This window comes from Nicotiana tabacum, chromosome 10 (assembly GCF_000715075.1).
Source record: "Nicotiana tabacum cultivar K326 chromosome 10, ASM71507v2, whole genome shotgun sequence".
Classification (NCBI taxonomy): domain Eukaryota; kingdom Viridiplantae; phylum Streptophyta; class Magnoliopsida; order Solanales; family Solanaceae; genus Nicotiana; species Nicotiana tabacum.
In genome coordinates this window covers 74,579,625-74,599,650 of record NC_134089.1, presented here as the reverse complement: position 1 = coordinate 74,599,650, position 20,026 = coordinate 74,579,625, and positions in this window count along the sequence as shown.

Below are 20,026 nucleotides of genomic sequence, written 5' to 3'. Positions count from 1 at the left end.
TCAAACCTTCTATGAATGCGAAGAGTTTGTCTTTGTTCCCTATGTCGCGTATGTTTAGCATGAGTGCGGAGAATTCGCGCACGTACTCCCGCACTGATTTAGTGTGGCGGAGGTCCCATAGCTTTCTCCTTGCATTGTATTCCACATTTTCGGGGAAGAATTGCAGGCGTATGGCTACCTTCAATTCGTCCCATGTCTGAAGAGTATCTTCACCGGCCTTGATGGCTTCGTATTTGACCCGCCACCAAAGTTTGGCATCGCCCTGAAGATACATGGCAGCAGTCCCTACCTTTTTGGATTCCTCCAAATGGCCCACGACATCGAAGTATTGTTCGATGTCGAAGATGAAGTTTTCCACTTCTTTAGCATCCCGGGATCCGTCGTATGGCTTTGGCTCCGGTATCTTAAGCTTTTGTGGAATGGGGGTGAGGTCTGCTGCACCCCTGATGTGATGGTAGCCTTCTCGAAGTAGGCTCTGTAAGGCAGCATTGACAACATTGAGCTTGTCTGTCAAGTCGTTTATGGTTTGCTGCATGGCAGTTAGTCTGTCTGCCTCTTGTTGCTGATGGGCTAAATCGTCGGCACGCTCCTGTTGGAGGTCCTCAAATTTGCCATGAATATTGGCAGTTTCGATGGCTGCCGTTTGTCGGTCCTCGTCAGAGTCACGACTGATGTTTGCAATGTCATTTTCCGCCTGCCGCATTCGGCGGTCCAAGTCGTCCAACCTTTGCACTAGGTTGTTGTTTTGATCAGGCACCATATCAACGATGGGTCGTAATCGGTCAACCGTCTCTTCTAGGGATGCTAGACGCTCCCCATGATTCACCATGGTCAGAAATGGTGATGATGGCAAATGTGTTCCCTCGTCCGATGTCGAGCCTAGGCTCTGATACCAACTGTTACGCAACGCCTTCCTGATGTTCTTTGGAAGGGCAACGTAAGGCTAAGCAACCGATGTCAGTGCGGTTGCTGTCCGCCAATGAGGTCCCCTCCGCACGCTAGACTAGATTGTCAGTGCCGTGCGGGAAAACCAATGTCATGAGCAATTGCAGAAGCTGAGAGAGAATTGGGTTTTGAATGATGATGATGATTTTATTGATGAATGAAAATGCTGATTACAAAGATGAGGTCGAGGGGGAGAGACACCAGAAAATGCTTGCTTGAAATGTTTGATTGTTTGGTCCCCCTTAATAATGCTTAAAAAAAATAAACCAACATTACATGACTAGTCCTAATAAAGCTGTAGAAGCACACTGAATTGAAAATGATGTAAACTAGCCTATGATTACAATGAAAAAGACTTAGATTATTACAAGGTAAAACTAAGTCCGATGGCAGCAACTTTGTCTTGCGGGTCAGGGTCTGCGCGCGCGTTGCTGTGGGCGCACGCGACACTTGATGTGCTGGCCTGAGGCTGGGCGCTGGTGCTTGGCATCAGGGTCTGTGCGCGAGGCGCTGCTGGGATGGGCCTGCAGCTGGGCGCTGGCGAGGCATCAGGATCTGCGCGCGCGACATTGTCAGGGCGCGCGGCGCTGTTGTCATTGGCCAGCCCTTGGGCGCTGGCGAGAGGCATCGGTGGGGCGACAGAGGCGCATGCGCGCTTGTCACTTGGCGCAGCCAAGACCACGGGGCCGACCATGGCGCTAGGCATTGTGAGGCTTGCTAGGCCGCCATGGGGCGCGGCCAAGAGGTCATGGGGCGTGTCTGGAAAGCAGCCCCTGACATAACTCATGACTGTATGCACAAATACCGAAGCGGATAGTGCAATACAACACCAATGAGGCACAGAGTTTTCGCAACGCAACGCAACGCAATGATTGCTTATTTCTGATAATAATACGATTTTCTTTATAACGTATAAAATACACGTTTAATTCACCATTGTTTTGAGAAGTTAGTTCCAAAGTAATCTTATTGTTTGGTTACTGAAAATAAAATGATTAAAATCTGATAAAGACTAGGCTAGAATGAGTCACGTGACTATCTCGTTTTCTTCCTCTTTTGTTTAAGAAAGAACAATTTTATCAATGAATCTTTGTAGGAATAATTTCATTTGCTTCCTTGCTTCTTATCTGGATTGTTCTTCGTAATCAATGGCTTAAATTGTGTATTTCTCGGACTGGGATGATGCGAACTTTCATAGAATATATTCAATCCGCATGAAAGAATGTCTGTATTAAAGGATGTCACAATTCTGCTTGAAGTATTTAATTATCAAGAAATCTCCGGTCTATTAATATTCACTTTTACACAAAAGCAATCGTATAAGAAGTTGCCTCTCAATAAATGTTACATATGACTCCTTCACTTTTTATTTACTTGTCACTTTCTCCGTAGTTACTTTGATTAATCTTCGAAGTTAAATTAAATTAGATTATTATAATATTTTAAGTTTAAATTTAAATATTCAAAAATTATACAAAAATGCCACGTGGACTAATACTACCATGATATGTGTCATGGGAGTTAAAGAGACAAGAAGAATGGCCTGTACAGAAGTTGTGAGCAACACCTACGAAATCGTTTGTGCAGATACAGTATCTGCAGGCCTCAAGGTTGAATATAAGAAAATAGTTACGAGGTTAACAATTAAGGTCATTAATAGCCATGGATATGAAAAGATCATTAATGACCACGAATATAAAAAGAATCAGTCAAAATCCTAATTACACATGATTTGTTATTATTGCCTCAACCGTTATAAATCACTCATGTAACGAGAAATTTATGCAGTAATTGGCATGAGCTAAACAAGACAAATGATTACAAGAAATAGTATTATTTAAACCCTCTTTCCCATATCTTGTATCCCATCGAAAATTCGACTAAGTGATATTGTCAATTACCAAAGTTCTTACTATTCTCTATTATTAGAAGAATTATTCTTTCTTACCGGAAGAAAGCAACAATCATCAATAATATTTTTACTTCTTTATTCTCTTAGTTCACTTCTTTATTGTTGTTGTGGAGTAAATTGATTGTTAGAAACCCGACTTATTCTATTTATTTTCTTTAACTTCAGGCACTATTTTTTAGGTCAAACAAATTAGTTATGTTACCGGAAAATCTAACAGTCGTTTCACTTTTTATTTATATATTTTATCTTTGGCAATAAATTATGTCCAGAACTGACCAAATTACTCAGTAGAGAAATGGACAAGGAGGATCTCCTCCACACAATTCACCCACATATTCTCCACAATGCTCACGTGACAATTCACTCGTTAGATTTGCTAGTCGCAACATTAAGCAGCGAAATAAAGAACAATCAACTTTGCAGGATGATTTGAAGCAATTTATTGCTCAACAGATTGATGAAGCTTTACGAGGCTTCACGGACAGTGTGTCAAACGTAGTTTCAGTTCTACCACCAGTTAATACAACTACAGAAAATCCCAATTGGAGGCTTGAAAACTCAGGAAGTAGAAAAATTTCAAATAACTCTGGAGCGTGAGGTTCATGTAGGCTAATTAATTCTAATTCATAAAATCTAGTTCTAACCTTGCAGAAACAACTCAAGGAATAAAGTGAACAAATTGAATAAATACCGGGTGTACCACCGATAATCAAAAGTGTGGATATGGACAAATATTTATAACAACAATGGAAACCAAGCACAATACCATTGTCGATACCAAAAAAATTCAGTATGTCAGATATTCCTAAGTACGATGGAACCTCCAATACACGAGATCATGTGACCGCGCTTTCCATAGTAGTCAAAGGCAATAATTTTACTAAGCAAGAAATCGAATTGTTGCTGGTGAATTTTTTTTGGTGAAACCCTTATAAAGGGAGCACTAATATCGTAATCTCTTTTACGTGAAAACTCAATTGACTCGTTTGCTGAGCTTGTAGATTCCTTTATTAAAGCACTTTTGGGAGCCCAATAAGTAAAGAAAATAATGGAATATATCTTCAAAATACAACAAAGAAGTACAACATTACTCAAAAAGTTTGTAGATCGCTTCCAATGAGAAAGGATGTTGCTACCTCCCATATCTGATAATTGGGCAGCGATAACTTTTGCAAGGAACTTGAATGAGAGAAGCTCAGAAGCCACGAGAAGGTTAAAGGAAAACTTACGAGAATTTTGACCGACCACTTGGAATGATGTTTATAACAAGTACATCATGAAGCTTCAGATAGAAGAAGATACGATATCTCAACTGAAGGTGGAAGGTAGGTTTGGACCTAGAAGATCAGAATCAGAATGAAGGAATGTAAAAAAATAGGTACAAGCCTTATATGGGACCAACAAAGCGAGATCACGTGCTAAAATTAGAATAGCTACGATCCGATCAAAGGTCAAGGTAAAAGGAGCCAAGTTCCTCTTCTCGATTTGGGAAGGAACAAGATATGACAAGGTACAAATTATCATATTTTAATTTTAACTTAAGTACTTTAGAGTTAATAGAAATATTAAGATGCATAGGAGACAAGGTACCGTGACCCAAAAAAATAAGGTCGGATCCTAGCAAAAGGAGTCAGACAATTTGGTGTGAATTTTATAATGATCATTGGTACAGAACATCGTATTGCAGGATACTACAACTAGAGGTCGATTATCTGTTAAAGAAAGTTTATTCGTTCTGATTTTGGGTAGATTCGACGCGCGTGGAGGCCGATTTGAGGTGCAAAGGCGTCGCGAGCTAGGGATTTTGCCGGTTCGATGTGAGTAATAATTGTAAATGATATTTTAAGGGTTTGAAACCCTGGATTGCACATCGTAGTGCTATATTGAGGTGAGACACACGCTTGATGATGAGCGTGGGGTCATTTACTATTGGGGATTGTGACTTGGTCCATCCCGATTGATGATTTTACCGCGTATTTGACTGAAACTTATTTGTTATCATCATGATTTGGGCCGATCGCCATATTTGGGCATCATGCCAACTATCTGAACCCTTCGAGGATTTTTATCACTATTTCCTCACTGTTTTTGAATTAGTACTTGAACTCAGTCCTGTTGATATCTACTGTTTTATAAACTCAGCCACTTTTACTCATATTTGAAACTTAAATGATATTTCTAAATGATGTTTTGGGCTGAGAACTACTGTTTTACTAATGCCCGAGGGGCTTGTGATAATTTTTTTGGACTGAGTGCGACCGAGGGCTATATGTGAGGATATACTGAGTGATATGAGGCCGAGGGCTAGAGATACTTTTATACCCCACGAGGTGGCTTGAGTGATATGAGGCCGAGGGCCTAGATTTGATGCCACAAGATGGCTTGATATTGTGCTTGGGCCTTAAGGGGCCCCTCCTAGAGTCTGCACACCCCCAGTGAGCGCAGGTACCCATTGTGATCACAGAGTGAGCCCAAGGGGCTGAGAGTGTTTTGAGAGTGAGCCCGAGGGGCTGGTACTATTCTATGTATTTACTTTATTTCCATTTGTCTACCATTACCTGTTGATTGTGTTACTTTATGTGTTATCTTCCTGATTGCCTGGCATTACCTGTTAAATTGAGTGTTGAGCCCGAGGGGCGGATTTCTGTGCTTATCTACACTAATTGTTTTGCATTCATTTGTATAACTGTTGAAAAAGCCATTTTCAAAAGAGGTTTAAACTGAGCTAAGATACTTCTAAAGATTTCACAGCTTCACCGTTTTTCTCAAGGGTTTTACACCGCTTCTATACAGCATGTTGGGTTGCTTTACATGATTTCTTACTGCTCAGTTGTTATTTACCTTTATTACTCACTGAGTTGGAGTACTCACTTTACTCCCTGCACCTCGTGTGCAGATGCAGATATTTATTCACCTAGTAGCGAGTGTTGAGCTGATCGGAGGTTGAGTCATCGGAGTTTAGCAAGGTGGCTGTTAGCGTTCGCAACACCGCTCTTCTACCTTCTCTTTCATCAGTCCTGTTTTGTACATTCAGACATTGTAGTCGTATTTATACTATAATAGATGCTCGTAACTTGTGACACCCTGGTTTAGGCTGTGTCGGGATGGTTTCTACCGTTGTTACCATTATTTTCGCAAATTATGGTTATTATATCATGTTTTAGAACTATTTATGGTATTTAACTGTTTAAAAAAGGGGTTCTGTTTTGGTCTGGCTGGCCTTGTCTTCACGAGAGGCGCCATCACGACCGGGTTCAGGGTTAGGGTCGTGACAAGTTGGTATCAGAGCCTAGGTTACATAGGTCTCACGAGTCATGAGCAGGTTTAGTAGAGTCTCGCGGATCGGTATAGAGACGTCTGTATTTATCCTCGAGAGGCTGCAGAACCTTTAGGAAAAAACTTCGCATTCTTGAATTCTTATCGTGCGTCCTTGATCCAGCTTGAAAAGTAACTCTTGAAATTCCTTCTACGTGTTTGCATGTGCGTATGAGCTCTCAGTATCAGATGTGCCTCGATGGCTTGTGATCCCCCGATCGAGGGGCAAGATGTGATCTCTGTGAGTTTGATGTGGGGCCAGTCTGAAGGACTTGAGGCCGGATCTTTGCCTATGGATTGGGCACCGAGGTGCTGGTTGTGTGAGCAAGAGTTTTGAACTTATATGTTCGGTATTGTCCCTATTAGTAGGAGTGACGGTTGGGTATCTATATGATGAGTATGTTAGCACTACGAGATGTATCTATATGACTTGGAAGTGATGAGGAAGGTCTGCTGGATAATAGAAGAACTATTAGGTGCTTGAATTCCATCGAGATTCGAGGTATAGCCCCGAGTTATGGGCGTGTGAAGGATCCGTTCATGTTTTCCTGTTGAGAGTGTGAAGTAAATTTTATGTTGCGGTACAAGTTCCGACTCAGGAAGACTAAGTGATTGCGTACAGTTTATGACGATGGAAGGTATGCAAAAATATTAACTGAAGGTAGAGCGGGTGGGTTATCTCCTATGAAGAGTTCTGGGGTGGTGTGACCCTTATGTGATTGTTAGAAGATCTCACGTGCAAGTGAAATGTAAGTGTTGAAATTTGAATTTTGGGTCTCTTAAGAGAGTGGGCTTAGCTGCTGCTAGAATGAGTGCGAGAGTTGCCGAAGATTTAAAGTACCAGATGATCTGTGTTTTCACATGCTTACAAAAGGATTTGAGTTTAATCTCACCATGGTATTGTGGCATCAATAGAGTATAAGTGTTATGAGTTATTGAGAGTATTTTGATTTATGGCTACGAGCCAAGTGGGGGAGTCTGTTGTGAGTAGTTGATTGCATGGTTAGGTGCTATGTTGGTTCCAGTTGGAGGCGTGCGGGCGAATCAGTTATGGCTTGCGGAAATAAAGACCGAGGATGGCTCGAGTAAAGGAAATTTTTTGACAAAGGTTATATTATGCTTCATAGGGTATGAGAATCACGGGATGTCTGAAGTGGCGGTTGGTAAAGAATGCTCGGTGCATAGAGCAGGAAGTTGCTTGGTTGTATTGGGATGAGGATTTCACTCTGCGGTGTCGGAATGCCAATGAGGCACTGGTGGTTCTGTTCGTTGGGTCAGGTAAGTTGTAGTTTGAATAAGAGTGAATGACTTGCAAGAATGATTCTAATGTGTTCAAAGAGTATGCATACATCAATTGAGTATTCTAAAGTTGCATATACGGTTAGAAACTGTGTTTTCATTGGAAGAGGTCAAGACTTGTGGTATTTCTATGTTAATTATGGGATTCTATGTATCAGTATTAGGAAAGTAAAGGTAACAGATTTAGATTCGCAGGAAGTTCTGCAGAGTAAAGTATTCTGGAATGTGATGTTTCTGGGAATATTTGAGAGAGTATTCAACGGCTTATGGGTCTTAGACAGTGTGGTTTTATGGTTGGATCTCGTGTGGTAAGCCTGGGTTGAGGAATTGTGGTGCTACAGCAAGAGGGATTATCAAGTTGAAGATGAATCTGAAAGGAATTAGATAGATGGAGTAGCTTGATAGTAGACCGAATCAGTATGGTAAGGATATGATTAGTTCCTTGTGTGTGTTCGAGGTAATAAGTTCTTTCAGGTATTTTGCGGCGATGCTCTTAGGTTTTGCTGGCTTGCTTAGCTTGATCGAGTTAGAAGGATTCAGTCCTGACAGGTCCGATTTGTGCAAAGGGAACTCAGAGAGTTCTTGATGGTTTTTACCGAGGTTTGGAGATGTATATCTTCTATGGGCATGCGATGTATAGTGATTTTTCTTCTAGACGAGACCAATGGAATGTCTTGACTAGTGGAGTGCATAGTTGTCTGTGGCTCGGAAGGGAGATGAAGTTATCATGTTATCCTAGGAAGGTATGGTATATGCGGTATGTTGTGAGGATCGAGATTTGCATGTGTAAAGTTACGGTCAGTTCTGAAAGGAAGATCATGAAACTCTTAAGCAGTGGGTAGCCTCAGATTATTAAGGAAATGGCACTGCTAATTGGAATTGATTTGACGAGGGTAGATGTTTTAGAAAAAGGGCAATGTGATTTAAGTTGATGACACTTTGGTAGTATTGCTGCACTTTCTCGTTAGATGGACTGCTGACATTGGAGTTTGCTTGGGGGCACAGAGGAATATTTGAATACCTCCCGTGGAGTGATTTGGTATTTAAGGTATGGTATATGTTCGGACGGCGGAATTGGGATTAGGTATGATGATTCGTGTGCTATATGGAGTTGGAGATTGGGAGTCCTCATGTTCAGGCTATGTTGCGATTGTGAGTCGCGTGTCGGCACTGTGTAGTGACTATCGAGGTTTGGAGACCTGAACGGATCTTTTGTTGTTTGGTATGTTAGCTTTGGAAGTGATATTGGGTTCAAACTGGTTGTCTCCGTATTGTGTCATTCGGGACTACTGCGCTAAGGCGGCGCTGTTGGCTATGCCAGAAAATGCTACGAATTAAGTGGTGATGTTCGGCGGATTATGTCCCATTGGAGGAATTTTACATGACGAAGACCCAGCGGACGGCTGGGAAGGATTTGTCTTTCTTACTTGGGCTCTTGTGATGAGTGTCAGTGCTGAGGCTCCTTATGTTGATTCAGTTCCGGTGGTGAGGGACTCTTCGGATGTGTTTCTTATGGCAGGGCACCGTATCGTATGGCACCGGCATGAGTTATAGTAGTGGAAGGAACAACTTCAGGATTTCCTTGATAAAGAGTTCGTTGGTAGACCGATGTGGATGCCTGTTCTAACTTGAGTCATCTTGGTTGGTTCCGAATTGCATTGTTGAGGGATATGTCGATTCGACTATTATTAAGTCTATTGGTGATCCGGGGAGATCTATGAGTTGCCTTTCTGTGTTGCGAGACGTTATGATTTGTTGGTTATGGGCGCATATGGTGCGGTTCTATTGGGGTTCGTAGTGGAAGTCGAGCGGGAAGAGTAATTGGGTGTTGCTCAGTGAATGGCGTATTGGTTATGTCCTATCGGGTTTGTGTGGTATATGTTACTTGTTTCACTATGGGTGTAATGATTTGCTTTGGTTCCAGACATCAAATTGTGAGTGGTTGTCAATTTCGAGCATAGTGACTTGAGGTGTCTCATGTGGAGCAGTGCTTGGATAGGATCGCACAGCTATGTGGGATGTTACCTTGCGGGTTAGATTTGTGTGTTCTATTCTATGATGTGAGATGGGTTCTCGGCCTTGTGTTTTGGTGGTACTGGTGAGCTTGAGGTACAACTCTTTCATTTGAGTTAATTTCATGATTTGATTATGTTCAGACCGTTGCTTACTGGTGCGCGTATTATGCTAGTTTTGGCTTAGGCCTCTATTGATGTGTCATGTCACCAGAGTGGTGTGTTGGATTAAAGGAGATCATTGGGATCATTAATGAATATGAATGGACTCAATTTCAGCATGTTGGAAGGTTAATATCGAGGTTCGGCTCGGAAATTTGCTATGGTATTTGTCAGAGGAGAAGTGGCTTCATGAATGGGTGATCTGAGAAAATGGTTATGGTTTACTGCGTATTTCATTTATCGTTGGCAGTATATGATAGTGTTGGACTGAGACTTTGGCGGATAAGAGGATTTCTACCACTATTCGGTTGTTGTGGACAGCTGGTGTGAATAGAAGTTATCGCTACGAGTGTTTGAGTTATGTGGTATATCATGGGATTTCTCCCGAGGTTGCAGGCATGGGTTATTACAGCTGGTTCGGGTCTATTCAGAGTATAGGTGTGAGGTTTTGATCGTATTGATGGTTTCAGAAGTGGAAATGTGGTTCTATGGCTTAGGGGCCAGACTGGATTGTGTAATTCAGTTGCAATGTGTTATCGGACCTATATGAGATAGGGTGACGTGGGATCATCCCCGGGTATATGCATGGTAAAGTTATTCAGTTATTGGTTGGCTTCTAGAACTACTCTGGGTACGTTTGAAGACGAACGTGTGTTTAAGTGGGGGAGGATGTAACGACCCGACCGGTCGTTTTGAGATGTTGCACTTTGATCGCTAGTTCTCAGGCATGACTTACCCTGTATAATGTATTATGACTGATGTAGATCGTTGGTTTTGGTTTTAAGGAAAATCGGAATGAATTTGAAAGAACAGTCTCAGATGAAAGCTTTGAATTTGAAAGGTTTGACCAAGTGTTGATTTATTTGTATATGAGCTCGGAACGAAATTTTTATGATTTGGTTATCTTCGTTGGGTGATTTATTACTTAGGAGCGTGATCGGAATTTGGTTTTGGAGGTCCGGAGTAGAACTAGGCTTGAATTGACGAAGTTGAGATTTTGGCAATTTCTTGTTGGTAGATGAGATTTTGATTCGGGAGTCAGAATGGAATTCTGAGAGTTACAGTAGCTTTGTTATGTCATTTGGGATGTGTGTGCAAACTTTCAGGTCATTTGGATGTGGTTTGGTTGGGTTTTTGATCGAAAATGTATTTTGGAAGTTTTTAGAAAACTTAGGCTTGAATTCGATGAGTTTCGGGTAATTTGATGTTGTTTGAGGTGTTTTTATTATTGGAACAAGTTCGAATGATGTTATGGGTTATGTTGGTAGGTTTAGTTGAGGTCTCTAGGGCCTCGGGTGTGTTTTGGGAGGTTAAACAAATCAATTTCATGTTTTGAGAACTTCAGAAATTGCAGGTTTCAGTTGCAGGCATTTTGGCCTTCGCGTTCGCGAAGGGGATATCGCATTCGCGAAGGGCCGGGGTTCGTAAGCATCACGTTTGCGAGGGTCCATGCCGCGTTCGCGAAGGTTTGTGAGAGGATTGCATCGCGTTCGCGAGGGTGTATACGCAATCGCGTAGGAGGAATTGGGTCTGATGGTCAGTTAGTCATCGCGTCCGCGATAGAGCAAACACGTTCGCGAAGGTCAAGGCTATGGAAGCCCTGCGTTCGCGACTGGCATGTCGCGTTCGTGTAGGGTAAAGTTGGTCAATGCAATTTTTGTGCTACGCGTTCGCGGGTGGTTGACCGCGTTCGCGAAGAAGGTAAGTCAGGCCTGGGCAGAATGTTTTTAAGTCGTCTTGTCCGCGATTTTGGGTCTATTTTCACCTATGGCTGCTCGTTTTTGGAGATTTTTAAAGGTAATTAAATAGGTATTTAAGAGGAATCGACTTGAGGTAAGAATCTTGGTCTTTAAACTCGATTATATTGTGAAATCCACCTAGAAATTTCATGGAAAACTAAGCCTAAATTGAAGAACTAGGGCTTGAGAAATTAGACTTTTGATTTGGGATTTGAAGGACCATTTGGGGTTGGATTTGAAAACTTTTGATATGTATGAACTCTTGAGGAGATAAGGAATCTAATGATGTGAAATTTTTTAAGTTTCGAGAAGTGGGTCCGGGACTCGGGTTTTTGTAAGTTCGGGATTTGTGCTTGATATTGATTGTTTTCGCTTGGGATTTATTTCCCTAGCATATTGTGATGTATTCTTTCTGATTTTGGATAGATTCGACGCGCGTGGAGGCCGATTTGAGGGGCAAAGGCGTCGCAATCTAGGGATTTCGCTATTTCTAGGTGAGTAATGATTGTAAATGATACTCTGAGGGTTTGAAACCCTGGATTGCACATCGTAGTGCTATATTGAGGTGAGACACGCGCTTGATGATGAGCGTGGGGTCGTTTACTATTGGGGATTATGACTTGGTCCATCCCAATTGATGATTTTACCGCGTATTTGACTGAAACTTATTTGTTATCATCATGATTTGGGTTGATTGCTATATTTGGGCTTCGTGTCAACTATTTGAACCCTCTGAGGATTTTTATCACTAATTCCTCACTATTTTGAATTATTACTTGAACTCAGTCCTGTTGATATCTACTATTTTACAAACTCAGCTACTTTTACTCAGATTTGAAACTTAAATGATATTTCTAAATGATGTTTTGGGCTGAGAACTACTATTTTACTAATGCCCGAGGGCCATATGTGAGGATATACTGAGTGATATGAGGCCGATGGCCTGAGATACTTTTATATGCCACGAGGTGGCTTGAGTGATATGAGGTCGAGGGCCTAAATTTGATGCCACGAGATGGCTTGATATTGCACTTGGGCCATAAGGGGCCCCTCCCGAAGTCTGCACACCCCCAGTGAGTGCGGGTACCCATTTTGATCACAGAGTGAGCCCGAGGGGCTGAGAGTGTTTTGAGAGTGAGTCCGAGGGGCTAGTACTGTTATATGTGTTTACTTTATTTCCATTTGTCTTCCATTACCTGTTGATTGTGTTACTTTTTGTGTTATCTTCCCGAATGCCTGACATTACATGTTAAATTGAGTGTTGATCCCGAGGGGCAGATTTCTGCGCTTATCTGCACTAATTGTTTTGCATTCATTTGTATAACTGTTGAAAAAGCCATTTTCAAAAGAGGTTTAAACTGAGCTAAGATATTTCTAAAGATTTCACAGCTTCACTGTTTTTCTTAAGGGTTTTACACTGCTTCTATACAACATGTTGGTTTGCTTTATGTGATTTCTTACTGCTCAGTTGTTATTTACCTTTATTACTCACTGAGTTGGAGTACTCACTTTACTCCATGCACCTCGTGTGCAGATGCAGGTATTTATTCACCCGATAGCGGGTGTTGAGCTGATCGGAGGCTGAGTCATCAGAGTTTAGCAAGGTGGCTGCCAGCATTCGCAGCACCGCTCTTCTCCCTTCTCTTTCATCAGTACTGTTTTGTACATTCAGACCTTGTAGTCATATTTATACTCTAATAGATGTTCGTGACTTGTGACACCTCGGTTTGAGCTGTGTCGGGATGGTTTCTACTGTTGTTACTATTATTTTCGCAAATTATGATTATTATATCATGTTTTAGAATTATTTATGGTATTTAACTATGTAAAAGAGGGGTTCTATTTTGGTCTGGCTGGCTTTGTCTTCACGAGAGGCGCCATCATGACTGGGTTCAGGGTTAGGGTCATGACACAAGCGCTGTGCGATAGTATCATTTATGTGCCACGCTTGTGAAGCGACCGGGGTGGTACCACCGGTACACTTCCCTAAAAATGGCACTGACATGGTCAGAATCAATTGGCCTTCAGAATAGGCGAACAATCACTGCTTGCTCTATATATGCATTTGCTTATTCCTTATCTGAGGACTCCGCTACTTTGAGTAACTATCCTTTTTATAGAGCTCTTTTTTGTGCTAGTTCTCTCATCATTTCAAAAGCTTTCACCCAAGCCTTTACCTTCCTTTTTCTTATTTTATCATAGCCATGGCTGCTATGCCAAACCCATTCACCAAGGAGAGGAGAGTTCTGTCTCTACTTCGCGCTCGGTCGGTGGTACATCGCTGGTATCTGGTGAGCTAACTTCGAGGTGATTTGTCACGAGGAGGGACTTTGCTTTAGAGAGACCTCCCAATGTTTATGGCTATCGGGAGCATGCATCGAGGTTTATCTCCTCAATAAGGGAGGAGCACCTCGAGGTAGTTAGAAAAGACTGCGGATGGGGAGAAAAAGTGGTACTGCAAGTACCTTCCCCGGAAGAGAGCATCATGGCTCATGTCGAGGGCTTTTTGAACGTTTATACATACCCCTTTACGTTGGGCCCTCTCGATAGGGTCATGCTCAAATTTCTTAGAAGATGTCGGGTTACCCTGGCACATGTTCACCCATCATATGGGAGGATAGTGCTGATGATAAGATATTTTGCAGATAAGGTCAGGCTCGAGTTCACCCTCATCCATCTTCTCAGACTGTACCGGCCCTTGCATCATCGAGGCCTAATTACCCTATGACGTCGATCCACTCGGCCCTTTGTTTCCAGTAACCAAGAAGATGGGGACCGAGGGTGGATGAGTCATTTTGTCCGAGTGCAGACCGTCGATATTATCCCCGCGGGTTTCCTTCCATTTCTTTAGAAGTGGAATTTCACACGTAAGTCGTACACTTGTGTTCTTATTATTTTTGCCCATGGTGGAGGCGAACTCTGTAAAGATGCTTTCTTTTTCTTTTCTTTTTTGCAGCAATCCCGTGGATGCCATACGAGGTTCCCGACCTGGCGGATTGGTCTCGGAAACTGGTAGCTTGCTCGAGTTACGATGAGCGTAAATGGTGAGATCTGGCCAAGGGTATATGCGAGGCAAAACATCACGGCACATGGTGCGTGGCCTTCTTTCTTTGAAAGGTACTTTCTTTTATGTTTACTAACTCCGTCGCCGCATGCATTGGAGATTTTTCTGAGATGAGGACCCTCGGGGAGGAGGAAGAATTGTCGGCTTTGGGGTCGAGGACCGATAACAAACGAAAGAAGTCCTCGAAGGACAAGGGTTCTCATAGCGAGGAAAGTCTTGCTAAAAGATGTATCTGCTGATCCTACGGCATCTGAGGCTTCTAGCCTTGGAAAAAGGGGTTCCTCCCTTGCCGCCGTCTTCATTTCCCGCCGAAGGTACTTCGAGGGATATAGGTGTTCAGCCGTCGTGCTTGTCCCCCGTCGAAAGTACTTCGAGGGATGTTCAAGACCAGGGGCCACCTAAATCAAGCGGGGTCTCGAGAGACCATGTCCCCCCGAGATCGGTTCAATTGGGGCCGGTAAGACCCGACCAGTAGATGCACGTTAATCCTTTGGGGAGGCTCAATGGCTTTGTTCTGCGATGAGCTTTGGTCGACTTCGTTGATCTTCTGATTTTTCATTTTCGTTTTCTCATTGAGCTTCTTTTTCACAGGCCTTTGACAAGCTCAAGTCCGAGTTGCTCCACTGTGAAGCTCGGTTAAGGAAAGCCTTGAACGGGGAGAAATCCCTCAGGCTTCTTTGTGATTAAAGGGGAAAATAATTGAGGCACCTTTGGTACGAGGCGAATCAAAGCCTGAGCTACGAAATCCACCTTGAGAAATAGGTAACTTTTGCTCTGAGGGAATGCTTGCTCCTTCTTCTATCCTCAGAGATTAATACTTTGAGGCTTCAGTTGTAGAGCAAGACAGAGGATTTGGAACGCCTTTGGGGCGAGGTTGGCCAGGCCAAGCATGAGTGTAACGAGCTAAAGGCTAAGATAAATGCCCATGTTTCGGCCACGAAGAATGCTCTGGCCAAGGTGTCTGCCCTCGAGGTGCAGCTTTCGAATGCCCGCAAAAATAGCTTAGTTAAGACGAGTAGGATTGCAAAGCTCGAGTCCGACCTTTTGGAGATGAAGGCCGAGGTCGTGGACGCCTGGGCTGAAACTGAAGAGACTCGGGCTAAGGTCGATAAGAAAGTGGCTGTCTATTTAAAAGACACTGCTGATGCTCGAGCTGAGCTGAGAGGGGCTTCCGATCGAGAGCAGAAGCAACGAATATGCCCGGTGCAAATCTCGGAGGGAAACCCTCGAGGAGATCCATGCTAGAGGCTTCAATCTCTCGGAAGAGATAAAGCAGGCAAAGGCAGAAGAATACAACACCAATTTCCTTTTATCCGATGTCAAAGATGATGAAGAAGAGGCCGATGGGGCCGCAGTCCCCGAGGGGAAAATATACTAGGCTTTTTCCTTTTTGATTCTTTGTACAGTGTTCTTAGAGAACTTTGTAAATGTAGCCTTTCATTGTTTCATACATGTGTATATGTAAAGAAACCTTTTGGTTTTCTCCTTCCATGAATTTCTATTTGCTTGTGTATGTCTTTCTTTGTCTTGAGTTTTGACGTTTTGTCAATGATTATCCAGACGAATTGGCCTTTGAATAAAACCCTAAGGTTTATAATTCGGCCCTTGGGCTCGTTAGGCTGGCTCGTAGGCTCTTATCCATTTTCCTTAAGGCGTATTTAGTTAACTATTTCGGGCTTAGTCTCCGAGTCAGATTTCGACTCGAGCTCATTGAACCTCAAGTTTTTGAATTTTAATCTAGATATTAGGATCTTACATGTAGGGTCGGTACGACCTCTTAATATAGGCTGGCGATAGTGGCTCTTACACGTGGGGTCGGTACGACCTCTTAATATAGGCTTTATTTTCCCTCTTACGCATTGGGTCTGTACGACCTCTAATATAGGCTTTATTTTTCCCTTACTAAAGGCTTTTTGAAGTTTTTGTGTTTGCCTGACTCCTTGACGGCTTGATAAGAGCCCCGATTGTGAGCCGTTATGTAGCGATAAATGAACACCTCGGGAGGTTTCGCTCGATGGCTGAATTGTTTTGAAGCCTATTGTTTGGAGATGATATGATCGAAGCTCTTTTGCTTATGCTGAGGGTAGCCTAATTAACCGGTTCTTTTCAAAGTTTTTTCGAAGTAATTGAAGGCCTGTGATTTTATAGCGACAGTCGGGCATCCTCGAGTCGCGTGAGTTTCGCCGAAGCCATGTGACCATAGTCATTGTGTTTGGCTGTAGCCTTTAAATCCCCGAGTAAAGTAGTTTTGGTGTATATATCAAGGGTATGCCTTTTTGGGTGTCTTATAAGTTCGGATATATAGCCTTAACTTTAAGATCGGGATTATGCCTTTTGTAACGTCTTATAAATTTTAACATGCCTCACTTGAGGTCTTATAGATAAATTACTTGGTACAAGTATGGTCCATGCCTTGCTTGAGGTCTTACAGTTTTGGTGTTGCCTTATAGAGGTCTTATATTGTTGATAATGCCTCGTGGATGTCTTATATTTTCTAGTATTGCCGTATGGAGGGCTTTAGGCCTCGAGGTTGCCCACTTAGGGTCTTACGACCTTGAGTTTCTGATTGCTTGATGGGATGGCATTTGACGACAGTCCCGGAGACGTCAAAAGTTTTTTGGCTCTGGAGCCATTCTTTGTAAACTTGGTGTTGCCTCATTGAGGGCATACGAGTTTGATGTTTCCGACCCGGAGGTTTTATGGCTTCGAGTTTTTGACGCTAGTCCCCGAGTGTTCGGGAAATTTCTGGCTTTGGAGCTGTTTCTTGTAAAAAATAGCAGACTTCTTTAATGCGTAAAGCGTTTTGATGAAGGAAAAATATTCTTTGATTACTTGGCACAAGTATACATGTTTTTGTTGTCAAGGGTTTGGTTATTCTACGCGGACACAATTCGTTTGACCGTTTGGCACGATACATTATTTTCCTATTGAGACCCTTTTTTGGCCCATCTTGACTTCTTCGAGAAGGTGATCTTCCGGGGGATGCCCCACAATGTTCAAGATTTATTGAAGAGAAGCCTTGAACACTTGTGAAATTATCCTTAGGTAGCATATAAATGTTGTCTCATTAAAAACCTTGTCGGTAAAACCCTTATTAGGATAAAACCCGATCGAAGGAAAAGAGTGCAACATATGCTTTGAAACCTTAAGGTCTTCGAGCTGGACAACGCTTTGACTGTTCTGATCAGACATCTGCACAAAGGTTAGTGTAAGATGTAAATAAAAAGGGAAACAGTTATACCTTAGTGGTGATGGCGCTTTGAGCCTCGATATGCGTCAAACGTTTGCTTTGGGGACACGACACAGGCCTTTGCTTGTTTTATTCGGGTGTAGTCGAGAATGTGTCTTGTGATTGCTACTTCACCATTTGCTATCCTTTGGCCCCTTTGATGTTGGAGGCATTGATTCCGGTGCCACATCGTGCACCGCGAACATTTCCCTCACTGCATGTTGTTCCCCATACACGGTTTTTATTCCATCCTTCATCGGGAACTTCATCATTTGACAGGGTTGATGGTACTGCTCTCATGCAGTGTATACATGGCCTTCCGAGCAAGGCGTTGTACCTCATGTCTCTTTCGATGACATGGAATTTGACATTTTAGACCGTGCCAACCACGTTGACTAGGAGGGTGATTTTCCATTTCGTTGTTTCACTCGCCATGTTAAATCCGTTGAGGACTCGAGAGGCGGGGACGATCTGGTCGAGCAGTATGAGCTGCTCCACCACCCTCGACCTGATAATGTTGGCTGAGCTACCTGGATCCACAAGCACACATTTAATTTGAAATGTATTCACAAGAAAAGAAATTATCAAGGCATCGTTATAAGGTTGAGATAGGGTCTCGATGTCCTCGTCGCTGAATGTGAGAGCATCTTCGAGTATGTAACCCCGAGTTCGCTTCTCCCTGCTGATGGATATTTTTGTTCTTTTGACAATGGGTTCCTACGGGATGTCGATGTTACGCCCTGTAGTATTACCCTGATGTTATGCTCTGCAGTAATGTATTACGATGATGTTACCCTCTGCAGTAATATATTACGATGATGTTACGTCCTGCAGTATTATATTACGATGATGTTACGTCCTACAATATTATATTACGATGATGTTTGCTTCGCAGTATTAAGTTACGATAGTGTTGCACCAGCAGTCTTACATTACGGTGATGTTTCGCTTTGCAGTATTAAGTTACAATAGTGATGCACCCAGCAATATGACATTACGGTGATGTTACGCTTTGCAGTATTAAGTTACGATGATATTGCACCCTTAAGTATTGTACATTGAATTTGTCGTAAGGTAATTGACATCAGTCCAAGTAAAAGATTATTTGGATATTATAAGGATTATGCTATTTCAAACAAGTAACGAGTAAATTCGTGAAGGTGAGAGGGTAAGCAAATCAAAGAAAACGAATTTTGTCAAAGTTTGGCATTTTGGGATAAAATACGGCCTGAGCTAAAATACCTAGTATTTATGTACTAGTACCATACAAGGTACCCCATGGACATGATAGTAGGTGTATAAGGTCTGTTAAAAGTGAGTAGTATTTTAAGTAATTTGAGATAATTCTTGATCATGTGGGTAATTGGTTAATTACCGGGTAGCGGAATACTACCTAATTAATTATTGGATAAATTTTAAATTTCCAAACAAAGGGATTACATGGAAGCAATATATGTTGTATTGGATGACTCTTAAGTCATTTAGAGTAAGGTGGCAAGGTTTAAGGCAATCATTCAAAAGGTTCAGAAAGGAACACTTTCAAATGTGAATATCCAAACTTCCTACTTCTACTACTATTTTAAGTTCTGAACGGGATGTTAGTGAATATTGATGCAAGGATTATCCATTACTAATTACAATTTTGAAGGCAAACAAAAATTCTCGTTTATGCTTCAAGAATACTTCTCGAGAATTAACTGATGAGAGTGACATATATCTATGCTCCAAGTATGTTAAAGCTATCCCTTCTTTCTTTTGGCATGATCCATACAATAAGAACGAAACGTGCAAATGCACAAATTTCATAAATGACTCTATTCATAGAAGTATTAGAGATATCTATGTTCTTGAATTTCCATGTGTCATAATATTTTATCATCTGTTCATGGGTCTCAGAAAAATACTAAAGTTGAAAAGAGTATACTTTATGATATTACTCAAAGGCAAAATGGTCTTATGACATTCCGAAAGATTTTATTAACGTACTTTTCATGCATTGCATTCATGTACATTGACCCCGTGACCAGATGGCATTATATACACGTATAGTTGTATGTATATATATGTATATGGGATATGGGAAAGGTTATGGCATTATATACACACCACCACCTGATCAGCTGGTATACATTGATGATTTTGCCCACAGTGGCTGATATGATATGATATGATGGGATGCCCTAAGAGGCTAATGATGTTATGAAACATGTACATATGAACGACATGACATTCATACGCATATGCATGACACTAAAAGTATTTCATGATTTACAGAGTTATCCAGACTTACAGGTTGAGTCAATTACTCTATATTTCTTTCATGTTTGTTATGTACTTATTTATGTGTCT